This window comes from Macaca nemestrina, chromosome 4 (assembly GCF_043159975.1).
Source record: "Macaca nemestrina isolate mMacNem1 chromosome 4, mMacNem.hap1, whole genome shotgun sequence".
NCBI lineage: Eukaryota > Metazoa > Chordata > Mammalia > Primates > Cercopithecidae > Macaca > Macaca nemestrina.
The window spans coordinates 167,256,937-167,282,430 of record NC_092128.1 but is presented as its reverse complement, the minus strand read 5'-3'; the positions used below and the strand labels follow the sequence as shown (position 1 = coordinate 167,282,430).

General features: G+C 33.8%; 1 long non-coding RNA gene across 1 annotated transcript in view; it reads right to left on the bottom strand.

Annotated features, from left to right (window-relative positions):
• LOC105472827 (uncharacterized) overlaps positions 1-25,494 on the bottom strand; it is a 49,180-nt gene that overhangs the window by 13,693 nt on the left and 9,993 nt on the right. Inside the window, exon 2 of the long non-coding RNA XR_981844.2 lies at positions 6,773-7,064. This is a non-coding gene — a long non-coding RNA (uncharacterized lncRNA). The remainder of the gene's footprint in view (positions 1-6,772; positions 7,065-25,494) is intronic.

The window sequence follows — 25,494 nt, the reverse complement described above, 5'->3', positions numbered from 1 at the left end:
AGAGGTTGCACAGTTGTGACTAGAGCGTTCCTGCAGCCGTAGCATACCTAAACATCAGGGAGAACTGATGGGAAAAAAGTACAAACCACGGCCTCAGGTATGGCACTATTGGGTTGCAACAGTGTTAGTGAGACTTGAAAAAGTCTCTGACACAAAAGTGGGTGCTTTAGCAGGGGCTGACGTAAACAAGCATGGAGCAGAAAAATTGTATGTGGTACCAGAGGTGTCCCAAACAATGGGGATAATAACAGTACTTACCTCATAGTTCAGTGTGAGGAATAGCTCAGTTGATACAAGATATAATAACAATCGATAATAAGATATAATTTAAAACGGAATATCTTGCCTTATTGTTAATGTTAAGTCAGTGTCAGATATTTTAATTATATAATTTGTAATTTCTACTAATTTGTTTATCAACTTCTTTTTGATTTATAATTGACTTTATGTTCTGGACATTAAAACAGTGATTATTTTAGATGATGGAAGTATTTTTCATAAGTTGTTAATTTCTGCTACAAATTTTTATATGATTTATTTTACATTATGATATAAATGCATCCATCCTTTACTGATTGAACTTTTTAGAATGTTTTCTAATATTTTAGACATGTACTGTGTTTTAAAAATATGCCTGTAATTTTCCTCTCTTTTTTTATTAGTATTTCATTTATAATTTATTCTTATGATATAAAGTGAGTAATAATTTAATTTTTTTATATGGAAATGGAATTTGGGCAATACCAGTTCTTGAAGAATACATTTTTATCAATTAATGTTGAATGTGATTTATATTCTTTAGCAACGTGTCAGAGACTTTGGTTTATACGGAAGTATCTATTTTGCTCCATTGATGCCTATATATTAGTCCTGCTCCAATGTCAGTTTGCAAAATATTGTCTCCTTTTTAAAATAATTACCATGTTCCCTCAGCCGTAAGCTTTTGAAGATATTCTAAACCAGTTTATCGGGTACCATTGTTTGAAATGCTTGGATTACAGATTTATTTCTGGATAATTGGTATTTTGCCATTACTGACCCTTTTCATTCTTAAACATAGCATATCCTTCAATTTATTTGAATGATTTTTAACTTGCTACAAAGAACTTGACTTTTTGATCCTGACTAGTGCTTATCTAATTCACATGCATGTTGTCACTGCAATGCTAAAAGCTTACCTTGAGGGTTCTGATTTCAAGACAACTGGGAAATCTGGTATGTACACTACAATTTTGATTGAAACACTTAACTTTATTTGTTCTGAATAGTAAGCGTCCCCTGATGATCTTTATTATTGTCATTAAAAGAATAAAATCCACTGCACATCATTGATTTCCTTTTTGTATGTTTTACTTTCAAGGCATAGGTTTAACTGAACTGTCTCTTAAATTTACTAATGTAACCGGCTAAATTTAATGCCTTTTCCTCCTCATATTAAATACATTCCTCCTGTGATCAATACTTTTCTCAGTAGTAATCTTCCGTTTTAGAGGGTTACTTTAGCCTACTTTTTATTATAGTTTGGAAAAAGAATTTTGTCCTGCAGTTCAGAACAGTGTGGGATAAGTGTGTAGAGGCTGAAGAGAGAAATGAAGAGAAAGGAAGATAACTCTCTTCTGTAGGTTTCATCTGTCTCTTTTCCTACAATTTCCAAGTTGAGCCAAGTTTCTAAGTTTTTAGGACTGACTTATTAGTGGTATAAGTTAATAACCTTAGTTAGTTTCTTTAGCTGTATTGAAAGGTGGTTGAAGAGCTTCTTACCTGAAACAGTTTATTCTACTGGGTTTTTATTTTTGGTTCAGTTAGGGAAACTAGGACACAGAGTAAAAGTACGTCTTAGCAAAGGAATATTTAGAGGCTTCCTTATATCATATTTCCTCAAACCTAGAGTTTCAAAATCATGGCTCAATTTCATAGTTTAGCCTTCTACAGGGAACAGTTCTGATAAGATTCAGTGCTACCAAAGTCTGAATTCTTTTTGAGAGTAAAGCATGTCAAAAATAATTGTTTTCCAGCGTGCCTCTTTCATTTTCAATATAAAATCAAAACAATTTTTTTTCTCCAGGGAAAAAGAGGACAGAAATGGATAACACTTTATTTGAAAAGCGAAAAGAAAAGATATATATTTTCTATGACCACTCAAAGTTTGATTCTTAAGACTTTGTCAATAAGCTCTAGTTAATCTGTTAAATGGAACTATTAACTTTTTGGATAAAGTTACCATTCATATGTGTATCAGGCCTTATACAATTTTTGTCAAATGTCTACATTACTGAAGAACAATTTCTGCTTTCTTTTACATCTTAATAGATTTATACCCATAAGAATCATCATTTAATTATTATAAAAGGTTTTAAGGTCTATTCGATAATGACATAGAAAAAAAGTTATACATTTATTTATGATTGCTTATTTTCTTGGATACGATTAGCTAAGTAAGGTGTCTCAGGCAGAGTTTAGTAAGGGATTTGTAGGGGGATTTAACCCCAGGCAATTGTGAGAGCCAGTTAAGCAGTCTTTGTAAGGATGTTGTCTTCCTGCCTGATTGATGGTAAAGCTCAAATATCATAGGACAAGCATTTGGGACAGGAAGATAACACATATGGATGGCCAGAGCAAGAACAAGCTGGTACCCACAAGTGTGAGCTGCAGCCCACAGATGTAGGTGAACACTCCTTTAATTCTCATCTCATTGCCTCTGACCTGAGTAGGGTGGGGGCCCTGAATAAGCTCAACGCCATTTATCATGGAGCCAATGCATGCACACAGACACACACAGACACACACACACACACACACACACACACACGGTCCAGGATTTGAAGAAGCTGAAGAAGAATCCAGTAAAGACTTAGAAACTAATGATAAAATATTGTGACCAGCCTCAGATCATATTTTAGCATCCATTTGCTAAGTGAATGGAATGATTATAAAACAAATGTCTCATTTGCCACTAGAAAAGGAGTTAGTTGTATAAAAATAGACTCAATGATATTGCTTGTCTCAGTCTTCCCATTTTCCATTTGGGCAGCATCTCATATATTTTATTTATTTTATTTGTATCCTCTTCCGGTATGCAAAATAGATTGATATGCTAGCATTGTGATCTCTGTGTTGTTTATATTTACAATTGAGCTTTTCATCATCCATCAAAGGCAAAAAAGGAGGCATAAAAGCAGAGGTTAGAAAATGTGTTTTCCTTAGATATTGGTTTTCACATTTACTGTTTGTTTTTCAGTTTAATGGAGTGTTTCCTTTTTAATGATTCAATTCATTGTTGCTTCAAAGAACACCATTTATAAAATCAGTAAGAATGTTTTATTTTTCCTATCAACAATTGATGTAAAGGGCTAGGGTTTAGTTTCTATCATATGTATTATGATTTGTCTTTTATACTTCTTGGTTTCATAATCTACTGGCATTAAAATCAAATTTTTAAAATTATTTAAAAATACTTGCTTAGAATATCTGCAGTAGAAATGAAATTGGAAAAAAATGTATTATATATGAATCAAAGACCAAAGGGAGTATTTCTCCAGCTTTTTGGATAGTTATCCGATTTTTTTCTAACAGTGATAAGAAAGCATATATAGGGTGTGAAAAGAGAAAGTGTATTGGCAGGGTTGAGAGTTGTTTAATGAAATAGAAAAACAAAGTGCATTTATATACTCTGAAAGTTATAAAGGAAAGATTTTCTGTAATTGCATTTAGAGATACAAAATATAGTGGTGTTCTTTGTATACTATGAAATCTGCTTTAATCCTCACAATTAACTGAATCACATATTATCATCATAATAATTTTAGAGTTGAATAAAATGTAGACATAATACTTTTCAGAATTGAGTTAAATCTGTCAGACTACAAAGCCTGTACTCCTTTCTGTACCATGCAGGCTGCACACTGTAGGTTTCAGTGAATTATATAGGTGGATGCAAATAACATTCCATTATATGTCATGGAATCATTTTTAAAAATTGTATTTACAATTGTGGCAACATATAATATTTTGGTTTATATTGAATAAAGGACATAAAAGATCTTTAACTGAAAACTGCACAGTATTGTTGATAGGAATTGAAGAAGTCCCAAAGAAATGATGAAATAAACCATGTTCATGGATTGAAATATTTAAGATAATTAAAATGGCAATTTCCACAAAAGTGATCAATTGATAACAGATTCAAAGCAATACTGAAAAACAAAAAATAGGTTGTTTTGGATGTGAGTGATAATACAGCTACCTAGAGCAAATTTTTAAATGAAGAAAGATATTGGAGGATTTACTACTTGCAATAGTGTTCCAGTAATCAAGACATCATAATATCCAGAACACAATAGAGAATATAGAAATGGACTCACACAAAATGGCCAACTGTTTTTCAACAAAGGTGCCAGTTAAAGGGAAAAGAAAATATTTCTGAACATACTTTTTGGATAACTCTGTATCTTCATAGGATCTATCTATGTGAAATATAAAGAACATTGACCTTCCTTTCACATCCTATACAACATTAACTCAAAATGTATCATAATCGTCAATGAAAAAGCTAAAACAATAAAACTGCTAGACAAATTTAAGAAAATACAAACGCAAGATACATAATGGGAAAATATTTTCAACACAGATATCTAAGAAATAACTCAGAAGCAGAATATATAAAGGACTTTTACAATTCAATCATAAAATGGAAAACAACTGACTAAAATAGGCAATTTCAACAGGCTCTAGATAAAACAAATGCAAAGCTGTCCATTCAGCACCGAAAACAATGCTCAGCAAAAATTAAAATAATAAGTATTTAAATTAAAACCAAAAACAAGATTCTACCGAAAAGATCACTCTAGAATGATCATATATTTTGTGAGCAACTGAAATGTTCATACATTAGTAGCGATATGAAATTGAACAACCACTTTGCTAAAGGTTTGTCAGATTCTTAAGTAATTTAAATATACTGCTACCACATGATACAGCCTTTCTACTCCTAGATACTTACCCAAAATAAATGAAAACATGTGTCCACACAAAGACATATACATGAGTATTAATAGCAGCAAAATTTACAATAGCAAAATATGGGAAAAAGCCGAAATGTTCATGAACACATAAACAGATGAATAAAATACATTATGTCCTTTCAATGGAATATTTCTCATCAATGAAAAGAAACAAACTGCTGATACCCATCACAGCATGGATGAATCCTTAAATTACATGGAATAAAGGAAACCAGACACAAAATAGTACACGGAGAATGCAATTAACCTATAGTGACAAGAAGCAGATCAGCCGTTGCCTGAGTCCAAGGATTTTGGAAGAGATGCATTGCAAAATGGTGTGCAAAATTCATGGAAGAGGGAAGAGTGACAGAAATGCACTGGATTTTGATCATTAAGGTGATTGCAGAGGTTTATAAAATTACCACAGGACACTGAGTTGTACAGTTTCAATGGATAAAATTGACTGTACATAAATTATTCTTTAGTGAAATTGTTGAGAAATAAGTAAAAATTATGACTAAACATAGTATGATAAGTAAGCTAGCCTGAGCTAGTGATGGGATTTCTGTTAAGTAGCCACAATTCTGGTATTAGTATATTATAATTCATAAATGCATTTGATTGACTTACTAGGAGGTACAGTAGCACTTAGCAAGAATCAATGGAATAGCAAGCTGTATTAATATTTAAATTCTAAAGATTGCTTTAATGCTCAATTGATTTAGAAAGTATAAATATACTGCAGTATTTTTTAATCATTAGAGAATAAGTTGAATATAAGTTGAAAAAAGTACTCGAAGAATATAATGGAATCATTTCTTTAAAAAGAAGCAATACTGTTAATACAAATGGGAAAGAAATTCACTTGAATAGTTTTGCAGCACTCAAAAGGCATCAGAAGTTTTGTGACAAAAAGGAGAAAAATTACTAAAGACTTGTAGATACTGGCATCACTTAGGTTTTTAAAACAAAATGACTGGTTAGTTCCTACTATTTGCTATTACATTTGATTAAAATTTTATATAATAATTACCTTTTTGTCATTTCTCTATTTTATATTTTTTCCATCCCATGAAGTATGTATGGGAGTTTTAATATGTGGTCAACTATAAATTACTTGCCTTCATAGTAATAGAAATAAGAGATGTGTTTTCTACTTCCCAGAATATTGCTTCCCAGAATATTGCTATAATATTGAATGTAAATTGAGCGTTCTCTGAATTTTTAAAATGAACTAAAATTTATAAAATTAATGATAGTGTAAAATCTTTTAATTAAATGGAAGATAATATGAAGGTAAAGAACTAACTAAATTCGCTGGACTCTAAAGGAAAAAGGTTAGTAACCTCCAAATTTTAATAAGCATTTCTGCATATATTACAATGTTTTAATAAGAAAAAGATAACTTCCAAAATGTCTAGTCATTCTGAAATAGCCATGAGCAATAAAAAATTCAATGAAAAATAATAAAATGGGCAAAACAGAGAACAAAACGCTTAGCACTATGTCATTTATGTTGTATAAGTTATTTATATTTTACAAGATGGTGTCATATCCAGAGAAATATACACTGTGATAAACACATTCAATTACATTACATCTATATAGAGGTGAAAAAAATCTGGAATCTCAAAGGAGGATTGTATTAGATTCCTGGGACTATCATAACTAAGTAGCACATACTGGGTAGTGTAAACAGTAGAAAAATGCATTGTTTCATTGTTCTGAAGGCTGGAAGTCTGAAATCAAGGCGTAGGTAGGATTAGTACCTTCTGAGGATGGTGAGGGAGAATCTGGTCCAGGCCTTTTCCACATTCTGGTAGTTTCTGGCATTGTTTGGCTTGTTATTGTTTTTCTCTGTATGTCTTCACATTCTTCCCCCTTTCGTGTCTGTCTCCGTGTCCAAGTTTGTCTGTTTCAGAAGGACACCAGTGACATTGGGTTGGTTATCTTGATTAGCTGCAAAGATCCTGTTTCCATAAAAGGTTATATGTACAGGTACAGGGAATACGCACTTCAAGATCTTTTGGGAGGACACAATTTAATCTATAACAAGTTTCACTGCAAAAAAATAATTCAAAAATCTATTCAGGGAATAATGTAATAGAGATTATTTAACTATCTTAGTATATTGTTTTCTGTAGCCAAGTTACGTTACATCCTCAGGTTTTAAAATAATATATGTGAGCACAGTATCTGGAATGTGGGAAAGCTGGTCAAAAATGGAGAGGGGATCATGCTCCCAGAAAATAAAACAAGGGGATTTCCTTATCTTAAAGCTCAACTGGCTGGATAATGACTTGGGCATAAAAAAATTAATAATAATGAAAAAAGGTGATTACTAAGATGCAGCAAAGTTTCAACAACTATAAATGGTTTTATTAAATATGGTTATTGGTTAATCAGGAAAATATATACAACTTTTTATCTTAAATACCAGACACAGTTCACAGTGTTTATTGTGTTAAAAATAGATAAAATTGTGTTGATTGTTGAAAATTTCCTCTGTATTTTACCTAGTAGATAATATCTATTAGGTAGGTATCTAATATTATCTAAGTATACGCTATTTCCTAAGTATTAGCTATGTATCTAGTAGATAATACTTAAATATTATCACTGGAAGAATGTAAACTTCGATAACTGACCTAAACCACTTCTGAACTATGAGTTCCCAAGCATCATATTTTGAATTTACGAAGAAAATGAGATGAATTTCCTAACAGTTGCTAGAATAGAATTTAAAATAAATAATAAGCACCACAAATGAAAGGCAAAAAAATTCCTTCTGATGTGAGAGGTGTGTTCACTTAATAAGATCTTGGAAATGACATTTTACATCTTTACTAAAGATAAAATGTTAGCTAAAAAATAATAGAACCATAATGTCATCTGTTATGTAAAGTTTAGTCCATTTCATTCTTTACTTTCTTGTTCAATTATTTATATCATATATACATATTTATATCATATATACATATTTATATACATATATTGCAAATCAGAATGACATATAAATATATACATATATTGCAAATCAGAATGACATATAAATATATATTTGAAAGAACTTGCTAAATTATAACGTTAACTGAATCAAATGTTTAGATATCTATTTTTGGAATATTTTGAATATTATAAAAACCTGACTTGCATAACTCCAGAGATAATTAAAATCAATTAAATTATAAATATAAACAAATTCTGCTCAATGTAAATAATATATACCTGGTCCTGGTACAATTTTAACTGTTAAGAGGTAAAATTGGCCTGGTGCTGTGGCTCACACCAGTAATCCCAGCACTTTGGGAGGCTGAGGTGGGTGGATCACGAGATTAGGAGTTCCACACCAGCCTCCCCAAGATGGTGAAACCCCATCTCTACTGAAAATACAAAAGTTAGCCAGGTGCGATGATGGGCACCTGTAATCCCAGCTACTGGAGAAGCTGAGGCAGGAGAATCAGTTGAACCAGGGAGGGGGAGGTTGCAGTGAGCCGAGATTGTGCCGCCTCACTCTAGCCTGGGTGACAGAGTAAGACTCCATCTCAAAAAAAAAAAAAAAAAAAAAAGGTAAAATGGACAATTATGTTATTCTTTGCTCAGGATCTCTATTTTCTTGGATGAGCATTTCACCTTATTCCAAAATGACGTGAATGGTAGCAACTATCTTTGTACAGACTTTTGACCATTAACATCTTTTGCTCCAGGTATAGGCACTGAATTTAATTTGCACCAATCAGCATATCGAGCTCTTTACATTGGCTTGGCAATGCTTTTGCAATCCCTGTTCTTTAGCCACAGTTCATTTACTTGTCTTGTAGTAGAGATTCAAGTAATTTAGGCTAATAAAAATCTTCCATAGAAACTTTTTTACTGGAAATAATGATGTCCTTCCATTTCTCTGCAATCGTAATCATCATCATTTATAGATATTGGAAGCTGTCATTTTCTTCACTTTCTAGGACAGTACGTACATAATGAGTAAGAATTAAACAATGTGATAAATAAGAAAAAGAGGGCTTCTGAATCCAAGAGGTCTTTGAAAGTCAGCTTCACGTGTGTACATCCTGAAACTCGGTGTTTGAACTATTTGTTTTATGTACCATATTCCTACTTTCAAATAGAGTCTTATTTTCTCTAGGTGTGTTCAAATAAGATTTAGTTTACTTCTTTCTGAACAGCACAGAAAGTCCAATGGGGAAGCCAGCAATCTTTCCTAGTGATATTTTAAAGTGTATTTCTCAACTTCTTGGTTATGTCATGAAGACTTGGTTAACTATAAGATTCAGAGAGTGTGATTCTAATGATTTTAAAAATAATTTCTGAGGTTTACAAATACGGTCATTCAATTTCTTTACTAGGGTTTTTATTTAAGTACAAATGTTTTACTTCACCTTAAATTTTTATTTGTGATTGATACATTCACTTCTCCCACAGTTTTTGCAGGACTCTAGAGAAATAGGAATGTTGAAAAGATAATTCATGCCTAATGTTTAGGATGTTAGCCTTGATTCATAGTAATGAGCTACACACTGATACCATACGTAGGCTTATATCATTAATAATAGAATAACAGAACAGAAAGGCGTAACACTTAGAAAGAATTGCGAGGCAAACTTGAATGTTTTCAATGGAAGTTTCATAGAAGCACACCATTAATCTTGAGACTGGAGAACTGATTTGGTAAGTTAAACATGGTTCAAATTCTGTTCCCCTGTCACATAATTTAAAAACACACAGGAGGCCAGGTGCAGTGGCTCACGCCTATAATCCCAGCACTTTGGGAGGCCAAGGCAGGTGGATCATCTGAGGTCGAGACCAGCCTGACCAACATGGAGAAATCCTGTCTCTACTAAAAATACAAAATTAGCCAGGTGTGGTGGCACATGCCTGTAATCTCAGCTGCTCGAGAGGCTGAGGCAGGAGAATTGCTTGAACCCGGGAGGCAGAGGTTGCGGTGAGCCAAGATCGTGCCATTGCACTCCAGTTTGGACAACAAGAGCGAAACTCCATCTCAAAAAACAAACAACAACAACAACAACAACAGGAATTGAATCAGACACTACTTGGAAATGAACATTTAGCAATCAAGCATTGTAGAAACTGATATAAAATCAGAAGTTATTTTATTCATTTAAAATGAAAACGATACTTGTTAAGCGGGGTCAACTTGGGTGCCCTTTGGCCAGTTGGTTCTCTGTTTTGGATTAGAATATATGTGGACACAAATTACAATTAATAGACTAGAGAGCCTATGAGAGAATAATTTGTGCAATTTAGTTTTCTGATGGTGGTGCACAAATTTATTTATGTGCTCAGTCCCACGATAAGCTGATATTACCAAAAATAGTAGAAATGACCCACTTGCATTTTCAAGAGTGTTCATATTTAGATAAAAATCTTTACAGTCACCCTAAGGTTAAGTGACATAAACAAGATTACACAGGTGGTTAATTGAGTGAATAGGGATACTAGGATCAGAGACCACCTGTGGTCATTTTTAGCAAAATGAGTTCTCAGTAAGGCCAGAGGTGAAATTTATCCTTGAAGGAGTCTTAAATCTAAGAACATTTTATTACTTTATAATAATACTTTACTTTGTGTGCATTTCATCCATCATTAAGTTCCAAGTAGCTCTGCAAATAAAAGCACTTTCTTAATTTTCAGCTGAGCTGCAATCAGTAGAGCATATTTTTGTAATCTTTAACAAAACTAACATGACTTGATCTATGTTTAATTATTTTCTCAAAATCATTCTCTTCAAAATACACTAAAAGTAAAAAATGCACAAAGTAACAACCATAAAAATAAAATTGATTACTGGTATTCATTCTCAATGGGGGACAATATGACCTCAGTAGATTTTTGGAGATGGTAAAAAAAAAAATCTTAAAATTTTTATTATAAAAATACAAAGTAGATAAAATGAACATACAGTACATTTGTGGCATTAAATCTCATTAGCAGAGTTAACTCTGGGAAAAAAATCTTAAAAGATATCTTGGTAGGATAAAAATTAAAAACACGTGCTAAACACTGATCTATACAATTTATTGAAACATTCTTTACTTATTAAAACAAAAGCCAAGTGGCTTTATGAAAGTCAGATGAAATGATTAGCTCTCTTATAGGAAGATCCTTGAAGATTATCTAAATGCAAAAATCCTTTCATTCTTTTTATTTCTTTACACCCAATGTCCTTCTTCATTTTAGTTTTTATTTCCTCTGTAGTCAAATCCTCATTTGAAGTCTTCCTGGTCTTGTCAGGATCCCTTTCTTTCACAACGCACCCTTCACAAAATTCATGTGAAATTCAGATACCCTTTGTTAGAAATCCTCTTGTCTGGCATTATAAGTCCTGGTTCAGAAATACAAAGCACTATTTTTTACAAATGCTGTTAAAACAACTCATAACTATTCTAGAATGTTCATTTTTACTTGTAAGAAACATCATTCCTTTTCAAATATTTATTCTCTAAATAAAAAATATTTGTTAATATTTCTAAAATAAGATTTTCAGTAGAAAATCTCATGTATGCTCAGATTAGAAATTTTTTTTCTATAAATCTAGTGATTATTTTGAGCTTCATTTCCACCTGGAAAAAGAAAATGTAATCTTAAGCATCTGATATAGTTTGAATGCATTATGTTGGTGTAAAAGTAATTGTATTTTTGCCATTGAAAGTGATAACAGAAACCACAACTACTTTTGCATCAGCTTAATATCTACCACAAGTTTGTGTTTTGGAAACTTGTTCCCCAGTGCAGGAAGTGGCACTTTTGGGAGGTGGTCAGGTTATGAGTGCTCTACCCTCAGGAATGGATTAGTCCATTTATATATTGATGGATTGAAAGAATAATAAGTTATCAGGGGAGTGGGTTAGTTAGCACAACAGTGGATCTGTTATAAAAGCCAGTTTTTCTGTCCTGAGCCCTCTCACCATGTGATATCCTGCCCTGCCTCAAGACTCTGCAGGGAGTCTCCACTGCAAGAAGGCCATCATCAGATGTGGCCCTTCGACCTGTCTCCACAACTGTAAGAAACATATTTCTATTCTTTATAAATTACCCAGTCTCAGGTATTCAGTTACAGCAACATAAAACAAACTGACAGTATCTTTAGTTAAACTCAGATACTCTAGGGAGATTTTTCTTCTCCTCCCCTCTTCAGAGTTGATGTTAAATTGGAGAGTTGATGACATCCTGTGGTGATTATGAAGGGGCTGATTACTTCTGCAAATTGTCTGCTCCTGAGTTATACTATTCACATATTTTCTTAAGCAATATCATCAGAAATACGGCACATTTGGAATCTAGTGAGAGATTTACATCTTAAATTGATTACAGGACCCAAAACTAAAGTCAGTGAATCATCTAGAACACAAAATAGAAGGTGCACTCACTCACACTTGGGTGATCTGAGTACTCTCCTCTGATGTAAATATACGCTTACACTATATTAAGTTGAGGCCTCTCATTTTCTTTCTTTCTTTTTTTTTTCTCTTTTTTTTTTTTTGAGATGGAGTCTTGCTCTTGTTGCTCAGGCTGGAGTGCACTGGTGCGATCTCAGTTCATCACAACCTTTGCCTCCTGGGTTCTAGCGATTCTCCTGACTCAGCTTCCCGAGTAGCTAGGACTACAGGCACCTGCCACCACACCCAGCTAATTTTGTATTTTTAATAGAGATGGGATTTCTCCACGTAGATCAGGCTGGTCTCGAACTCCCGATCTCAGATGATCCGCCTGCCTTGGCCTCCCAAAGTGCTGGAATTACAGGTGTGAGCCACCGCGCCTGGTGAGGTGTCTCATTTTCAAAATTAGAAAAAAAATTAAATCAGGCCTTAATCTCTCTCGTGCTCAGTGAACTATTGATTCCTTTAATGACAAAGGTAAGTTCCATTACTTTCTTATGATTTTATTTAAGCTAAACTCTAGTGAATCTCTTCCAAACACATACACACACACACACACACACACACACACACACACACACACACACACAGACAGACAAACTTTCTACTATAATGCAATCTACCCTGGTGGCTTGAAAACATCTGCAAGCTTGCCATCTCTTTAAAAGAAGCTAGAACACATATTTCTAGCCTCACAACAAAAATTCAAACTGTCACCCTAAAATTCTATACTATGCATAAATAGTTTTCAAAACTAAAGGTGAATTACAGACATTTCCAGACATTTAAAAGCTAGAATAATTCATCAGCAGCAGCCCTATATTACAATACAATCTTACGTTAAGACAATCAAGGAGAAGCAAATTGTTGTCAGGTTCAAATCTAAATCTATGGGAAAAAAATGATGAGAATCCAAAAGTAACTGCAACAAAAGCAAAAATTGACAAATGGGATCTAATTAAACTAAGGAGCTTCTGCACAGCAAAATAAACTATTAACAGAGTAAAGAGACAAACTACAGAATGGGAGAAAAATTTTGTAAAATATGCATCTGACAAAGGTCTAATATTCAGCATCTATAAGGAACTTAAACAAATTTATGAAAACAAAAAACCCCATTAAAATTGGACAAAGGGCATAAACAGATAATTCTCAAAAGAAGACATACATGTGGCCAACAATCATATGTACAAAAGCTCAGCATCACTGATCATTAGAGAAATGCAAATCAAAACCACAATGAGATAACATCTCACACCAGTCAGAATGGCTGTTATTAAAAAGTCAAAAAATAACAGATGCTAGTGAGATTGTGGAGAAAAAGAAATGCTTTTACACTGTTGGTGGGAGTGTAAATTAGTTCAACCATTGTGGAAGACAATATGGCAATTCCTCTAAAACCTACAGACAGAAGTACCATTCAACCCAGTAATCCCATTACTGTGTATATACTCCAAGGATTATAAATTGTTCTATTATAAAGACACATGCACATGTTTACTCACTGCAGCAATATTCACAAGAGCAAAGACATGGAATCAACCTAAATGCCCATCAATGATAGACTGAACAAAGAGAATGTGGTAAGTAGACACCATTGAACACTGTGGAGCCATTTAAAAAAGCATTAGATCATTTCCTTTGCAGGGATGTGGATGGAGCTGGAGGACATTATCCTTAGCAAACTAAGACAGGAACAAAAAAGTCAAATACCACATGTTCTTACTTATAAGTGGGAGCTGAATGATGAGAACACATGGGCATATGGGGGGAACAATGCGTACTGGGAACTATGGGAGGGCAAAGGATGGGAGAAGGGAGAGGATGAGGAAAAACAACTAATGGACACTAGGCTTAATACCAGGGTGATGAAATAATCTGTACAACAAACCCCCATGACACATGTTTACCCATGTAATAAACCTGCACATCCTGCACATCCTGCACATGTGCCCCTGAACTTAAAAGTTAAAATAAAGAGAGAATCAAAAGCAGCAAATATGTGGGCAAATATAAAATATGTATTCTGTTTGGACTTTCCCTGGCCAGAGATCAGAGGACCAAAACTAAAGAATCACCATCTTGGCACTATAATTAACCACGACAGGCAGTAAGAAATAGAGTTGCTATTAACATTATGGGCCCAGGCAGGAATGTCTTTTGGACTCAGATTGTCCTGTTGCATTACTCTTTTTACTCTCTCTCTCTCTGTGTCATAATTGTGAATGTGAATGGATATGTGCAGTAACCTTTCTAAGAAATGCATAGTTAACAGGGCTCTGATGTCTCTGGAATGAGAATTTTTACACCACAAGTCAAATATTATGAGTAGCAGGTGTGGTTTTGTAGGAAAATGATCAGTATCAATCTTGAAGTTATCCTCATTGATAAGAGCTGTAGTTAATTCCACTAACCTCTATCTTACGTTGGTTTCCTACCAGCCTCAGAGAAAAAGGACCACAGGAATCTTGGACCTCACATATATGTGAAAAAGAAGTTTTATGGTGTGCAAATTATGGATGGTGAGAGTAATTTGTACAGTTCAGATAACTGTTCACAAACAAACATACTAATTCACAAAAGAACATGTAAGGAGTGTAGCTAGCTGGCAGTCTTCAGTTCTTACAGACTTCTGGATCAGACACACCTTTCAAACTGAGGCCACACTCCTTCAAGGAAGCTCCAGCCAATGATTGAGCTGGTACTGGGTCTGTCCATTACTTTTTAACATGGGACTCCTCTAATAGGCAGTCTTTGCTCTGGAACTCCGAGTTGTACCTCTGCACTGTGGTCTGAGTCTCTCTTTGCCTTTTCTTCTCTTCTTCCTTTCCTTACATGTATCATATATGCATTGCGGTCGAAGAATTTCTTTCTCCAGCTCCAATTTGTCCTCATTTTATCTTTCACAGGTATTAACCCCTAATAAGCCTCTTGGACACCTCACTCAATCCCAGCATTTACTACTCATAGAATTAATTACATATATCCAAAAAGTCAATAATTCATTATCTGCAAATGTAGACTTTTAAATATATAGGTTGAACAACTATCCCATTAATTTGATGAATGTAAAACATAATTATAGCTGATTGAAACTTTAAACAGTTTGTTGTTGTTGTTGTTGCTTTGTTTTGCTTTTTTTCTAGTGGATGCATACAAATTGTTTTATTTCAATTATTTGGACCATTTTCTTCTGTTACCTTTTAACATTACATTTGAAGGAATTTAACCAATTCCAAAAGTGAGTCTTTTAAATAAAGTCCTGTCTATTTTGGACTTTAAACTTGGTTCTTAAAATATGATCATAGGGTATGTAAATAAATACCTTAATAATACTATCTTTAATTGAAGTTTTTTTGTTTTTTTTTTTTTCAAATGTGCTATTTACTGTAACATCCTTTCTGCTTGGATTCTAAATGATCCATTCTTGGATATTTTTACTAGTATCTTCCTTTCTGTCTTTTCTTTGTCTATTTATCTTTTAGATGCTGATACTTTAAAGTGTAAGTATTAAAGGGGACTTTCCATCATATCCCCAATTCTGTTATATATTACTACAGAGGATTTATTCTGCCTTCTGCTAATTGCTCATATATTATGATTATTTACTCATCCACAAGTTTCATAATAATATGTATCTCAACAAGGACTATCACTTTAAAGTTTAAATGTATTTCTTAAATCTGTGTATTTACATTAATGACTTTAAGCTTCTGTATTTGTTTTAAAAACATCTGTATGTATTTTTAAATTTTTTTTAAGGGGTGGGGTCTCGTATTGTTGTCCAGGCTGATCACGAACTTCTAGGCTCAAGCAATCCTCCAGCGTTGGCCTCCCAGAGTGCTGGAGTTACAGGCATGAGCCATTGTGCCTAACCATAGAATATTTGTATGTTTTTGTTATGAACGATTAGGGTGACTATAAATAAATAAATTGTATGGTTGTAGTTCAAGTTAGTGTTACTGACTGTGGTAAGCAGAGTTCTGAAGATTCCCATTTTCAGGTAATTAATCCAAACACAAATCTCAGTACTGCTGTCAGGGGACTTTGCAGATGTAACTAAAGTGATTAATCAGCTCCCCTTAAAATAATGACATTATTCTGAATTATTCAGACATGTTCAACATAATCACAGAAGTCATAAAAGACAGATAATTTTTCTTTGGTGAGGGGCTGAGAGATGTGTCAGAAGATGAAGTCAGAAGACAAGAGGAAGAAAGGAAGGTGAGAGAGTTTTGAAGTGTGAGGAGGTGGGAGGTCTCTGTAGGCTAAGATTGACCGCTGGCCATTAAGGAAACAGGGACTGCAGTTTTACAACCACTGGGCACTGGATTTGAGCAACAACTTGCATGAGCATAGGAGCCAGTTCTTCCAAGAGTCTCCTGACAAAGAGCCAAGTCAGCCAACAGCTTGATTTTGCCCTCGTGAAACCGAGACCAAAGAAACCAGCTGAGCCAGCTTGGATGTCTGGCCTACAGAACTGAGAGATGATAAATCTACATTCTTTAAAGTTATTACATTTGTGGCAACCTGTTATAAGAGAAAGAGGAAACTTGCAAACTGATAGAGGATTTTTTTCTTAGATTTTATATTGTAAATTTGCATAGAATATGAATATACCAAGCCTTTATAATATCACATTGGTGGAAAAGTAATTACGGTTTTTGCAATGAAAGGTAATAGCGAAAATCACAATTACCTTTGCACCAACCTAATAGAATACCCAGATTCAGTCTGAAGTTTCCACTGGGCTTCAAAGACATTTTATATTCTTTCTTCTCTTTCTGTGGTGACCATGGGGGTCACATGCTGGAAACAGTGGCATCAAAGGGGTAGGGAGACTGTAAAACCAGGTTATTACTTCGGGGATTGCCACTCATGTGAAATATACAATCTTCGTTGAAGTGTGCCATGAATGAGAAATAAAACATATAGTGTTAAACCACTGAGATGTTTTTGTTCTCTTGTGTATGTGTGTGGGATGGATGTGGAGAAAATCATATAAGCAACATGTTTCATTATTCTGCTTCTGAGATGTTGGGAGGCACTTCATCCCTCCTAAGGAGCTCAGTGAATGCATTTGATGAAAAGAGTATGCAAGGAAAGTTTTGACTTACAGTAATTTTGACTTATTTTCAGATGATGGAAATATATATGAGACAGTTAACCAGAAGCAGGCATCATTGTTTTTTTCAGTAGTGATATTAAATATTGTATTAGTCCATTTTCCTGCCACTGATATAGGCATACCTGAGACTGGGTAATTTATAAAGATAAAGAGGTTTAATGGACTCACAGTTCCACGTGGCTGAGGAGGCCTCACAATCAGGGCAGAAGGCGAAAGGCGCATCTTACATGGTGGCAGCCAAGACAGAATGAGAGCCAAATGAATGGGGAAACTCCTTATAAAACCATGAGATCTTGCGAGACTTACTATCATGAGAACAGTTTCATGGAAACTGCCCCCATGATTCAATTATTTCCCACCAGGTCCCTCCCACAACCTGTGGGAATTATGGGAGCTAAAATACAAGATGAGATTTGGGTAGGGACACAGCCAAACGATATCAAGTATTTTTGTTTGTTGGTTGGTTTTTTGAGATGGAGTGTTGGTCTCTCTCCCAGGCTGGAGTACAACGGTGTAAGCTCAGCTCACTGTAACCTCCACCTCCCAGGTTCATGTGATTCTCCTGCCTCAGCCTCCCTAGTAGCTTGGATTACAGGCGTGCACCACCATGCTCAGCTAATTTTTGTATTTTTAGTAGAGATGGGGTTTCACTATGTTGGCCAGGCTGATCTTGAACTCCTGACCTCATGTGATCTGCCCGCCTCGGGCTCCAAAAGTGCTGGAATTACAGGCATGAGCCACTACGCCTGGCCCATATCAAATATTAATATGAGTTTCTCCTGGATCCTACAATCTCATCAGGTATAAAATTAAATATGCTGGTGCAAGATCTTTGCCTTTCCATGTATTCTCCTTGATATGCAGAACTAGGGTTGATAATGGTCACAACCTGAGCAATATTAACACCTATTATGATGGGAAAACCATGCAGCCATAAAAAAAATGAGATCATGTCTTTTGAGGGAACGTGGATGGAGCTGGAGGCTATTATCCTTAGCAAACTAATTCAGGAAGAGAAAACCAAATACCACATGTCCTCACTTATAAGTTGGAGCTAAATGATAAGAACTTAAGAACACAAAGAAGGAAACAACAGAAACTGGGGTCTATTTGACGGTGGTGGGTGGGAGGAGGGAGAGGAACAGAAAGGATACCTATTGGGTACTGGGCTTACTACGTGGGTGATGCAATAATACGTACAGCAAACCCCTGTGACAAGTGTTTACCTATGTAACAAACATTCACATGTACCCCTAAACTTAAAACAAAAGTTAAAAAAAAAGAAACGCAATGCTTGTAAGAAATATATCTGAGGACAGAAAACAAAGGGATCAAGGCTTGGAGATGGCACTAAGCATGGGGAGTTAGCCTAAAATCGGAAGGTTACTAGAGGTCCTTTGAACGAGGGTATGACCTGGTGAAGAGGATATTATCAACAGTGTGAAAGATGAATGTGAGCGACCTGACACTGGAGGTAGAAACTGACCCATAGTGAGCCAGCAGTGTTGGAGAGAAGGAGACAGATGTGAGAACTATTTTAGAAACAGGATGTGGCAAATTGTAGAAGTATGGAGTGCTGCAGGAAATAAGGAAAGGGGAGTCTACAGTAACGAACAGTTCCTGTCTTTGATGTTTTGATGATTTGTATAACCATAATCTTACTGAAAGTGTTCAAGAGGAAAAAATATTTCCTATGCATTTTTTTATTTTTATTTTTGTAGACAGGGTCTCGCTCTGTCATCCAAGCTACAGTGCAGTGACATAATAGCTCGCTGTAACCTGGAACTCCTGGGCTTAAGCAAGCCTCTCACCTCAGCTTCTTGAGTAGCTAGGATAACAGGTGCGCCACCATGCCCAGCTAATTTTATTATTTATTTATTTATTTATTTATTTTTGATAGGGACAGTATCTCACTATATTGCTCAGGCTGATCCCGAACTCTTGGCCTCAAGCAATCTTCCCATTCTGGCCTCTTGATGTTCTGGGATTACATGCATGAGCCACCACATATGTTTTATGCATATATTTTTCTCTGCATTTCTTCAAAGGTGGTTTCATGTTCATAATCTAAATCTTAGTAGAGATGAATGGAATTGCTGTCATGTATTACCCAATACAACAGTTCATTCGGTTATTGTTCTAATTATGTGAATGAACAGGTTAATGTACCATAAAATCCCAGTCTATAGAGAAAAGCATCACCAGGTCTGAGATCCAAATAGGATTTTTAGAGTGGTTTTACCTATGGCTTTTAAATTAAAAACCTAATGTGCTTTCACCTTCAATTAAGCACAATTGCCAAGTATAATTGACCATAGTAATATAACTAGTAATTTGAGGACACTCAACATGCACATGCTGTACACACTTAAAAATGAGTTTAGCTTATTTCATGGAGCTTTAGGCCTAGAAATCACTTCATGAAGAATCTAATTTAAACCTTTCTCTGTAAGGAGGAGAAATAATTATGAACTGCAGTTGCTCAGCAAGTGTAAGGTACATCCAAAGGAAAAACCAGGCCTAACCCTTGCATGAAACAAAGCCAGGTCAAAGCATTCTCTATTTGTCATTGTTTCCAGAATTCATGTTTATTAACTAGAATTAACATTCGCATCTATCTCCTTCCTCCCTACTCACTGTCCACCAATCAATTAATAACTTTTTTTTCATTCTCCTATCTGGCTTCCAGGCATTAGTGGCTCAGATAGGATACATCACCAGTGCATTTTTAAAATGAGAAGGTTTCAGGCACAAAACAGTGCCAGTTCCATTTAGAAAACATAGGTATTGGTGAGATAGAAAAAGACAGGGTTAGAAAACATAGGTATTGGAGAGATAGAAAGAGACAGAGGGAGGGAGAAAGAGAATCTTGTCACTAATTTAATCCCATGAAAGAAAAACCTCAGATGTGTTCTTTCTGAAGGAAAAAAATGGGAGGTAAAAGTGTGGTTATATTTAACCACACCAGATTTTTATACATTTAAAAACCATTCCAAATAACTATTTTTTTTTGTTTGTTTTATTCATTCTCTCCATTGTGTGCTTTGTGTTTTCCTGTTTCTTTACTTTGCTTTCATCGTTATCATTTCCTTCTTTCTGCATTCTACAGGTCAATTTTTTAAATCCTAACTTTCTGAGATAGATGGGATAGATTAATGTTCTCATTTATGCTGCATACATATTACTGGTCATTACTGCTATGTATTTTTGTCTTTATACTGCTTTTGTGCATTCCTCAAGTCATCACCTGTATTACTTTGGCATAATTCAGTTAAAGATATTTTCTAATTCTATTGTGAATTTATAGGTAATGGATTGTTTAGTGTTTGATTTCCAAGTTTGTAAGGACAATCTAGTTATCTTTTATTACTGATTTATCATTAACTTATGAACAAAAACCATACATTGACATTTTGAAATTTGTTACTATTTTATTATTTTATTAGCTATTAAGAAATATTTTGCTGAAATTGTAGATTTGTCTATTTTCCCTTGGTTTTCTGAAAATTAGTGAGTCTGCATTTTAAAATAGTATTATAAACTTCTTATATATTTCTTACAATCTTTTAGGAATTGATTTCATTACCAATATTAAACATTTCATTCATCTCTAGCAATGTATTTTGTTCTTAAAATTAGTTCATCTGGCATTAATATAGGTTAATGTTTGATTGGAATATACTTTTACATTGTTTTTATTTGCAAATTTCCTGTGGTTGTGATTAAGTGTTTCTCTTCTAAATAACTTTTTTCCATTTTTTTCCATTTTTTTCCATTTTGAAAGTATTTTTCATTGGCCAATTAATGTATTTATATATATATATGTGTGTGTGTATATATACATGTATATTTATGCATATATGTATATAACATAATTCTATATAAACATAAGTGCTCTCTATTTGTTTCTCTAATGATATATTTTTTCTCTCTTTGATTTCCTTATTCTGTATCTTTTTTTGTTTTTTCTGCTTCTATTCTATTTGTTTCAATGTTATACACAGTATTTTATTACCGTTTAATAGTAAGGGTTCCATGAGGAACTTCAACACATTAAAGTATCTCAGACTTATAAGAATCTTACATTGCTGACTACTTTTTATTCTTCTCTAAACAACGAACTGCCCTTTTAGTCTCCTTTTCCCCCTCCACAAGAATATTCTATTACTTTGCTGTGCCTTAATAAGGTCTATGTTATAAATTTTAAATAATATTGCTCTTTTGGTTTTATATAGTCAAAATTTATTTAAACATAGAATATTTATCTTTAACTTTTCATCTGCCTGAACAGTACATTCTAGTATTTCCTTCAGTATAATTATGATGGTTACTAATTTTCTCTCCCTCCTTCTCCTTCTTATCCTCTCTCTCTGTTCTCTTCCCTCTCTCTTTTGGCTTTCAAACGTATACATTTTATCATAATTACAAAAGGGTATTATTATAGGTAGTATTTTTTTTATTACGTGGAAGACTCCACTCAGTATACAGCATTTTCAGCATTAGAATTATTTATCTTTTTGTTTCTGGCTTTTAAAATATCTCCCATTTGCCTTTGCTTTCTGCAGAAATAACAGTGGTAGATTTACATGTTTCATGCTGCTTAGAGTTTTGTGGATTTCTTATATTTTTATCGTTTTCATTTATTTCATTAGTATAGAAACATTCTGAACCTTTATCTATTCATTAACTATAAATTATTCTACATTCTGTATTTTTCTTCTGGTCATCCAGACATTAGATTTCTCTTACTATCCCCTGTATCTTTGATTTGTCAAAAAGATACACTTATTTTTCACAACGTGATAACTGCAGTCTGTTCCATTTGCCTGAAATTATCCCCACAAGCATTTTGTGCAGATGACTGACTCGAAAGTTCAGAAATCAGTTTAAATATCACTGCTTTAGAAAAATGTCTGCCTATTACATCTGTTGACTTACCCAGTCTTTCCAAAACACTATTTTCTCCATGTCCTCATTTACTATTTTTGTGTGTTTTTGCTCACTTTTAAACCTGAATAAACTCTACAACTCCAAGGAGCTTACTGGTTTAATTTATGATAGCTGTACTATCTATAAAATTGCAGACCAAATTGACTTAATAATATCACTTAAATTCATAAATAAAAGCGTGATATAGTAGTTATAACTACATCCTAAGATTGTTAGAATTACATAAAATAATGCTCCTATCTTATTAGCACCATGCATGGCATCAAGCAAGGTTTCTATTTTGGCCATCACCATTATCATATTACTTATACACACAGTAAGATAAAATGCTATTCAATGAACTTGGGATCACAACCAAATTAATCTTCTAACTTTGGTGTTCTGTGATAGTTTTAGAAATGAATATCACTAACAAGTGAATTCCAAGCTCATATCTATTTAAGAAGATGACACACAGAACAGCAACCGCTTTGACAAGTTCTATCTCTACACTGCCATGAGCTTTTACTTTCCACTTGTATGATATTCTATGGTCAGCTCAATCACCTGTTCCCTTGTTTTCCTTCTTTTTGTATTAGAACATTATGATTCTTAAGTTTGATTTCTATGGCATGATTTTAATCGTAATTTTTGAAATAACAATAATAAACTTAGAAATCTTGAAATTTCATTTTAAGAAGAAATTACCTTCTCATATACACTGAAAATGTTATAAAGCAAAATTTAAATTGGTATTAAATTAATATTGTTTTACCTTGACTATCTTCCAGGGAATAAAGAGTTTGAGTACAATAAAGATGCAAGGAAAGCCCATACTTCTTAGCTCTGTGAGTTATTAATAGGTCCAAATAGAAGCAATGAACACATCATATTGAAACAAATCAGTTGGTAATGGGATTTATCAGTTCAGTAGGCATTTGAAGCCTGTTTAGTGTTAATGAAATATCTTAAATTCTAAAAATTGTAATTTGTAGTAATATTTGTAATTACTGTATTATGATCACGCTCTATCCATTTCCAAATATCTTATCAACAGCTATTTTGTACCTTAAATGGTTAGCGATATGTCACATTAGATCTCTGACAATTTTATTATGTTTACCACTATAATCACCACATCATTTTTATGCTAAGAAGGCAGTAATGGGAAATTCCATTTATGACAATTTGTACATTTTCATGTGATACCCTGGGCATCACATGCAGAGAACAATGATATATTCATTCACCTTAGTGTGAATGATCATGTGAATTGACTTTTCATGTGTGTAATACGTGCACATTACATGTTATTGAAATCTAAGATAATGTTATTTTAATAGAATAATTGAAAAGTAATGCTATATTCATAAGCAACTACTTGACTTTCTACATATATATGTAGAAAATGCCCTCAACTCAGGAAATCACATTAAAATAAACTGAAACAATTTTTCTCATTTCAGTGGTCCATTTTGTGAACCAGATTTCAGTGAGAACAAAATAATTGAAACCAGTTGTTTCAATAACTCTTTCAACAAACTTAATAAAATTAATCCGTCATATATCCATACACAAACTGTCAGACTAAAAACTATAATCTGATGTAACTGAAACCTATTCTATTTGCCAAGTGTTTAAAAGCTATTTCCATATATCTCTTCCCCAAATTTTTATGAGGTGTCCGAAAGGACACGTTACTATTTTTAATATTTTTCTGGGCTCCGGATATGGCCAATTTAAAAAACAATGTGTTTGTTTTAGTTTTACTTTAAAGTGTTGTAAGATGCTAACCTCAGAGCTCAACCAACAGACCAGAATAATAGTAAAAAAAAAAAACAAAAAAACTCTCACCTCTTTATATTCAAAGCTTTTGAAATCCTTGATCCTCAATGTCAGCTTATGCAGCTTCTCAAAAGAGTTTCTCATGTTCTTCCTGCCCTTAACCTTCCAAATTGGGAAGGACATAGCTGTGAACTGGTAAGTTCATTTTCCATTCATCTAAACCCACAGTCACTTCCTCTATCTGTGACTTCCTTCGGGCGTCTTTCTCTGGGGCTCTTGCTCTCAGACTCGCCCTTTTGCTTTGAGGACTGGATTTACTTCTTTTAAGGAGTTATTTACTATTGCCCGAAATATACTCATTTCTCCTAAGAACTTAGCTTTTTGAGGATTTTCAGTTTTTTTCGGATTGCCCATTTGTAGATCTATTTCTGTACATTAATAAGATGCATAATTTGTGCATCTCTGAAAGCGAGATTTTTTTTGTAGGTACCCAGAAATGTGGCATTTGCTTACTCATTAAATACTCCAGTTGGTATTTCTAGTGATGGTATTTCCAGGGGTTATTCTAAAACACTTAAAAAATGCCTCATTACATCTGACCATTAAAGGGAGCTTTTCCATGCCGAATACTTTCTGACTTTTGCCAACTTTAATCGATCAGATATTGGGAGAGTTCAATAATTCTTTAAATTTTAATTAAAGTGTACTTTACTGAAGTATAGTGTTTCTGACTTTAGTTGAAACGTTGAAACCAGAGTACAGTGTTTCCCCATAAATGTTTTACTTGGCTGTCTTTATGAAAATTGCAAATATAACCTAGTCAAGATCTCTGAGCATAAAAAGTTTTAGGCAAAATAAGAGTACTTTTCTATTGATAAATCTTGGTCACAAACATGAAGTGTAATAAGTAATCTTTGCCAATATTGTCCTTTTAAATTCTGATTCTCTTTTTCATGAATGTGCTATAATAGCTCTATGGTAAACTTTCTTGTTGTCCCCTCAGTTTTAAAAATATAAGATGATCTATCAGCTCTTTATCGTTACAAATTAATAGTACCTTTCTCATAGAACCTTTGCTTAATAGTCATTATTTTTGAATTGAGTGAATGTTTCCATGTAATATTTCTTTCTTCCTTCTCAAACTAGGGTTCTTCAAGATGTTCATAAAAAACAGATATTATTTAAAAAGTATCAATTTTAAACATTTTTTGTACCAAAATAAACTTATACTAACTTG